This window comes from Pygoscelis adeliae, unplaced genomic scaffold (genome assembly GCF_000699105.1).
Source record: "Pygoscelis adeliae isolate BGI_AS28 unplaced genomic scaffold, ASM69910v1 Scaffold463, whole genome shotgun sequence".
Taxonomy (NCBI): domain Eukaryota; kingdom Metazoa; phylum Chordata; class Aves; order Sphenisciformes; family Spheniscidae; genus Pygoscelis; species Pygoscelis adeliae.
The window spans coordinates 98985-106241 of record NW_008824471.1 but is presented as its reverse complement, the minus strand read 5'-3'; positions in this window follow the sequence as shown (position 1 = coordinate 106241).

Below are 7257 nucleotides of genomic sequence, written 5' to 3'. Positions count from 1 at the left end.
CAAAGCGTAACTTTTAAATCCATTTTTGCATAGCACGGGGTGCTGTTCCCTCTCACCAAGGCACAAGCGCTGAGATCTGTACTCATAGTAGGAGCACTACTAAAACCAGCAAGACAGAATGCAAATGTGCTACCAAGTCAAACAGCAGACACATTAACAGAAGAGGGGAATCGTGTTCCCAGAATTCCAACCCATAATAGACGTCCAAAAAATCAGATTTATTCAAACAGATGCTCAGTACATTCTATTCAGAGTCAAATTTGGAGTTTTTCCCTTTTTATCATGCCTTTGCATTAACTGTTGCTGGTATGCATGTGAAGTACCAGCAGTCCCTTATAATGAGCAAATGTGCACACTCTCCTAAAAATGCCAATGATTCCGCAACAGCACTCATTAACCAGGCCGAATCCCACAGAAGGGCCTTATTATCAAGAAACTCTGAACAACATTATTCAATTATTGCTAGGTGTAAAGTAGCCATGACTACAGAAGGTTATGATATTTTACAAAGGGAAATCCATTAACTGAAGCACTATACCTCAAAGAAAAACTAAGTGTCTTGTCCACACCGGAGAACATTTCTTCGGTTTCTCAAAAAGATGACCAAGGACATTGGCTAGCAAGGACAACATCAATTCTGTTGCTTCTGTAGACAGAAAACATAATACATTGTATCTTAGCACTGATAACAAGAGAACAGATGGTGGGAAAGGAGGATCAAATGATGTTTTTCCATTTTTAGTATCTTTCTAGACTTTGAGCTCAGCCCCTGTGGGACAGAAAGGTGGTGAACCACTGGTATAGCAGGAAACAGAAAATCAAAGACGTACTTGCAGGGACCTTGACCAACAGTTTGCCAGCTTATGCCAGCTTGATTCTGGCATAAAATTCTGACCCAAAAAGAGTCACTGCTTTTTTTTTTTACATCTAGATAGAATCTCCAATTTGAGCAACACTTGCAGAAAATTACTGAGAACCTAGGTCTCAAATTCTTCTCAAATTTAAAATGCTGAAACAGAAGTGCTTACCATGTGGAACAATATAAAAACTACTGAGGATACCTCACTATACCTCAGTCTGCCCAGCTCTCTCAATATGGTTGAAAATTTAACGAATTAATGCTGAGAGATGTCTTAAAATATTTAAATGGAAGATAGAGCGCTCAGGAAAAGCATGATTAGTGCACTTGAAACAAAAAACTAGCATAAAGAAACTACTCTGTCACAATAAAATACCCTTTGAATTTTGCCAACTCTAGGATGCTACTTTTGCATATGCATTATGTGCACCAGAGACAACAGCATTTTAACCTAACGATTACTACAACTTGGTAAAGAAATGAGCTGAACACCAGCAGGACAGTTAAAGGTGAGAAAGAGAGAAGAGGTTAAATGAGTCTAACTGAAGTTTCATTTGCAGAAGAGACATTTTAGCTCAGAAGCCCAAGCTCTGGTGTAAATTGGTCACGTCGTCTCTCATTTAAAAGTAACAGAACTAATTTCTAATCCTTGTGGCTACACCAAAAAGCCATCAGAGATATGATCTAGTTCAATATAAAGGTTAAAAAATCAGGAGACAAAGAACAAGAACCAAAAGTACATATAAACACTAGCCAATCAACCCAGAAATACCACTAGTGACTTTTAAACTTATCTCAGCGTTTTGAGAAGGGCTCAGTTTGTGATCTGAGTCTTATTAACAGATCAGTTTGGACCATAAATCTGCAATACAGGACTAAGCATCCCCTAAAACATGAGTACTCCAGCTAGCTTTTTGGTATGAAGACTTATGAATTCAGAAAGCTAGTTACTGGCAAGCAACTACTTCAGGCTTACCTACAAGTGTGGGTTTGCTTCTGTGTCACAGGAGGAGAAATAGGCAGGTTCAGAGCTGCGAAGGGAAGAAGGAGGCAAAGGATTCCCTATCTGTAACTAGCCATGTTCGGGGAGTGTGCAAATATTTTAAATATTTTAAAACCCATTAAATTGGCTGGCTGAGTCTGACTGCTTGAGGGCTTTTCAGACCCCTCTTCACTCAACTATTTTATTTTCACTTATAGACAACCCTCATGAAAGCACGTATTGAAGATAACTATGCATAATACTGTGGAATTTCATAGGCTTTCTCAGTGCAACAAATAAGCCTTCATTTTGCCAAGTCGCATTTTTTCCCTAGAACATCATGCTGCAGTTTCTCTTCCTATTCAGTTAGGCTGATTAAATAAATAAATCTCAGTCCCTCTAGCACTGTATCATTCATATTTAAATTGCTAGTCTACACATAACTGTTTTGTGCCTTCTGCACTTAATCCCTCTTGCTTGCATATCCGCTTATGTTCAGGATTAAGTGCTGGATGGAATTTACAGCCAGAGCGAAGCCCCATTTGTCATCCAAGTTTTGCTACGCTGGAATTAACTCAGTAGCACCTGCATACGGACTTACGAAGAAAAGCTATTCTCAGTTTATGGCATACTAGAGTGCTTTTCACCACGTAACAGTGGAGCGAATCTCTTCCACCGGAACACAAATCACTTCTAATGCCTTTCACATTTTTACATTTATAGAGGTTTTCTCTTGCCTAAGTCTGACCCTTGGGTTTGCCTTCATTAGGCGTCGCACTGTTCAGCTAGCTTGGCAGGACAGACTAACAAGCTTCAGTCCGGCTTCAGGCTGGGAGCCCTGCCTCCTGAGCTCTGGCAGATAAAGCTTTGGCAATTTAAAACGTCGCTGCCCCCACCCTACCGATGTGCTGGATGTTACTGCCCTGGTGGCAAGAGTGGCAGGCGTGGACGGGCGCTGAAGCCTTGCCTGCTCTTGGCCATTGCACTGCGTATTAACCAAGCAGGGGATCTGCTCTCGGGCGCTGGCACAAGGTGCGCCTGCTGGGGAGGCAGTCTCCAGCTATGAGGAGGGGCAGGCAGCCAGGCGGTTAGTTTTAAACTACCACGGCTTAAATTCCCCAAGCTCAGGAGTCGGAGCCATCTGATCGCTCCTATTCCTTAAACTTCACAGGGCGTTTAACCATGAGGGTACGGGAGCACTGGAGGGCACCGGGGAGGCTTCTGAAGGCAGAATGCAGTGCAGTTACTGGATTTTAGCTGTATGCTTCCTACAACAGGCAAAATCTTAGCTAGACCCTCATAGCACTCATACATGCCACTCAAGCAGTCTGACCAGAGCATCTTGGTCCTCTGGTTAATGTAGGCAGCTCTTGGTCCTCAGTTCCACAACAGCTCACAGATCCACCTGGAAGCAGTGCTGTTGGTCTCACACCACTTGGAGAAAAGTAGATGCCTGCTTTTGAGTATGTCATTGTGCCTCTGCGACATATCTCCGCAAAGCACTTGCGGAGGGGAGGAAGAGACTCTAACACACTGATGCAAAAACCCCAGTGTCTTTTACACTTTGTTGTTGTTGTCGTTACAGAGCTTATTATAACCAGCCCAAGCCCTAGCAGATTACAGATGATGTCATTCAAACTTTTATACATGCTACAGTAATGTAATTCAAAACCTCTGCTTCGGAGTGGGAAAGACCAGAGGAAAATTCACAAATCTCGAGGAGAATTCACCATTCAAAGAGGTGTTTAGCATTTCTCTCTAAGGAAATACTAAGTTATAGATCCACTAGATGGCAACTGGACGTACATACACAGCCACACCTGACAGGTTAACATTATGGTGTTATGCTGTCTTTGTGAGGTGTCAGGGCTAGACCCTTTTGGAAGCAACTTGTTCCTCTCTGCTCAAGCACTCTGTACTTTAGATCTCATTTTGTTTCCTGCAGCAGCTACTGGAAAGCTTTGGAAGTGTGATTTTTAGCATGCAGCATTCAGCTATGTAAAGGCAGCTGGTCAGGGTTTCTATAGTTTTTAAATACAATCACATATAAAATATTGATGTTTATTTGTCTGGGTTTGGTTTTTTTTTTTAAAATTCTGCAAGAGGCAGGGTGGTCCTATGATCAACTCAATGCATTTGTGCTCCAAAAACGTGGTATCATTTGTACCATACCCTTCCTCATGAAATTGTGTTCAAAATGTTGCACGCATTCTTTGCATCTTGCATTTTTGCAGCGGCCGTAATTATTTCTACCTCATTTTATCTTGTCTGGGAAATTCAGATTTCAAGTTCTTCAGAGCAGGCTTGTTTTTTTCTGAGTTGCTTATATTTTGCTTAGCACAGGGAGACTTGCATATGCATACAGACCTATATGATTTGAATGATGAATAACTACCAAACAAGAACAATTTGAGGAAATGTACTTTTTCTAACTCTTCAGACCTTTCCTCTAACACCGATAAAGACCTTTTTCTGAGCAACATGAGCATGAATGAAACAGAACAGTCTAAGAAAAAGGCCTTACATTAGAGCCCATCCATCACTCTCCCCCTGCTTCCCTGCCCAACTTCCAAAAAATGCAGGAAATTGGGATGAAAAAGTGCAAGAAACAAGGTAAGCAGTGAAAACTCCTGAAAGCGTAAAACAAATTGGCAGGCAAAGAAGTCAAATTTTAGGATGGGCAACTCACATATGCTAGAAAGTCTATGAAAGAAGCACCCCATCACTTGGTCAGGAAGCAAAGCCCTCAGTCATTTGCTCAATTAGCTGACTCACTTCTCCCCTGCGGTAGTATCGCGTATTCAGACTTCAGCCATACTTCTGGGACAAACCAGTTCGTTCTTTCCCCAAAAGTTCCTAACAGCTTATTTCAGACTCTCTTCAGATACTGCAATTCTGTCATTCACAGGAGCTCCCTCATTTCTACTGAAACGAAAACTCTACAGTATCCTCAAATTTTGGACACCCTGTACCCTTCCATACAGGGAAAATAATTCCCTGACTAAAACACCTTGAGGCTATGAGACAAGGTTTTTACTGTCTTCAGCTGGAATGGGCCAGTGTAAAGGACATGCTATTTCTTTGCTGCTTTTACACTAACTTCGTTTGAGCCAGACTCTGTATATGATTCAGTCCATGAAGCTGGGATCACTTCAGTATAGAGACAACAGATACATCAGAATTCAGTTAACACAGCTGCAACCTGGGACTTTGGGAGAGGCTATGAGCGTGGCAATGAAACTGGACTAGATAAGATATGCAACTCCAAGCTTGTGCATTAATGTTCGGGGACTTACAGGATTCCTGAGTGTAGTCTTTGGACATTTAAGCAGGTAAAAGTAGAGTTAACGATTCCCTTTGGTCCTTCTGTTTCTGTTTCAGCAGGGTCCTCTGAGTACTCCATTCTCTACACAAAATTGCTCTAACAGTTCATTAATTGTGTGCATGCAAGAAAAACTTACAAGGGAAAGGAGAGAAGGAATAAATTCCACATTTGGGTCTGAAACTGGGTATTTCAATGCAAGAGCGAGTGCAGGTGCTATGTAGTCACACACTAGAGCTCCCATTCTCTCTGCCTGGAGAGAGTGAAACCCATTACATTATTAGTTAGCACATGTTAACGAAAGCCTGGGTCTGTGCTCACTCTTAGCTCTCACAGAAGTTAGAGCTGTAACTGATCACCAGGTTCACTGATCACCAGGGAATTCTTCTTCCTTAGCTCCCCTTCTTATCACATATTCATTTTTCTTACTAGCAGCTGCTGTAGGAGCTTACGGTTATGAAAAGAAATCACCTCTCTCTGGAAGCTGGGCCGCTGATGTCTGTACGGAGCCACTTTGTATGCAGTGAGAGGTGACACAGAAAGCAGAGCCCTGGTGTGGCAGGTTCCCTCTTTTCCGCACACAGCGGATCACAGATCTTCCTGCTGGATCTACTGGGCAGAAACCAGCAGGGGACCAGAAGAACTGGTCCACTTCCTGAAGAGCTCTGGGAAGCCCCACAGTGACCCCATGTCCAAAGACACACTCTGTGATCTCCACACATCCTTCTACCTCCCAGACTTTGCTCCTGTGCTATATATAGGCTACGCTTCATCTCCTTAAATACATCTATCACCAGACTGAGTTATGGCATTGTGCCACTTTTGTGGCTCACCTCCTCCTCCACTCACGCTTCCCCAGTCTGTCACCCCACCTCTACTCAAAAGAACTGAAGTTAGACTCAGCTCTGTAAGGAAACCCCTGAGCTTACCTGCCCTGATGCAGAGGTCTGCTCATGAGGACGAGCTGTATCCAAACCATTCCAGCGTAGGCTCAAGTCCTCTCTCCAAGTTCAGAGCTCTTGCTCATGAACTCAAAGCAAAAATCTTGTCTTCTCTGAGCAATTAAATTCGTAGTGCCACATGGGGGAGCTTGTGCTGTGACCAAAGCTCATCACTTCCAGACCAAGAGAAAAGGACAGCTCAGCAGCGCTAAGGACTTCAGCCACTGGGAACTATTCTGGAAAGGCTGATTGAAAATCGTGACATATGCATACATAGTGCATACACACTAGAAGAAGATGTTCCTTTTCAAAATGATCTTAGGTGACAGTCATTGATTTTGCCTTGAAAAAGCAGCCAAAGCCATAACTCATGAGTATCTCATAACCTTAGAAAGTTCCAGTTGCCCTTAGCCTGGTAGATCAAATAAAATGAAAACGACTGTATTTTAAAGGCATAAGCAAAGCAAATGAGTAATGGGGATCAATTCCAGCCATCCACTAAGATGACTTATATACACAACAACCAGCCGTGAGTTAAATTTACTCCTTGCTGAGCCATGTCTGGCTGCGAAGCCATCTTGACAGCTGAAGTAAAAGCAGGTGAACAAGCAAGCCAAAAGGCAGGGAACCTGTCTCATCATATTTGGCAAATAGATGGACCTGAAGGCTGCTTGGAAACCCTTAATATCACGACCATGCCTTAGAGACGAAAAGAGTTAAAGCTCACCTCCCAAGTCATTCAGAAAATAAGCAATCTGGTAGCCTGACGGTATGAAAACAGTTGGATTTTTTTCCCCTAAAACCAAAGAAATGGTTTGAAAGCAGTTTGTAAGTACGGGGAAGGTGACTGGCCTCTGGACTGGCCATCTGGAAAGGGAAGACAGACGGAGACAGCCCAGCCTCGAGCCGCACCCTTCAACCACCCCGTAGGGCAGTCAAAGGCCCCCCCCCAAAGTATTATACCGTCTTGTATGCAAAGCATCTCGCGGTGTGGGTGACAGATGTCAAAGCAAGCAAAGAACAGAAAGGATGCTGCGAGGCCGGGCTCACCAGCACCACAGTTCACGTTCCCTTGGCGCCCCGTTGGCGGCGGGGCGGGGAGCGGAGAACGTGCGAGGGGAGGCAAGGCCGCCCGGGAGCGCGGCGGGGCCGC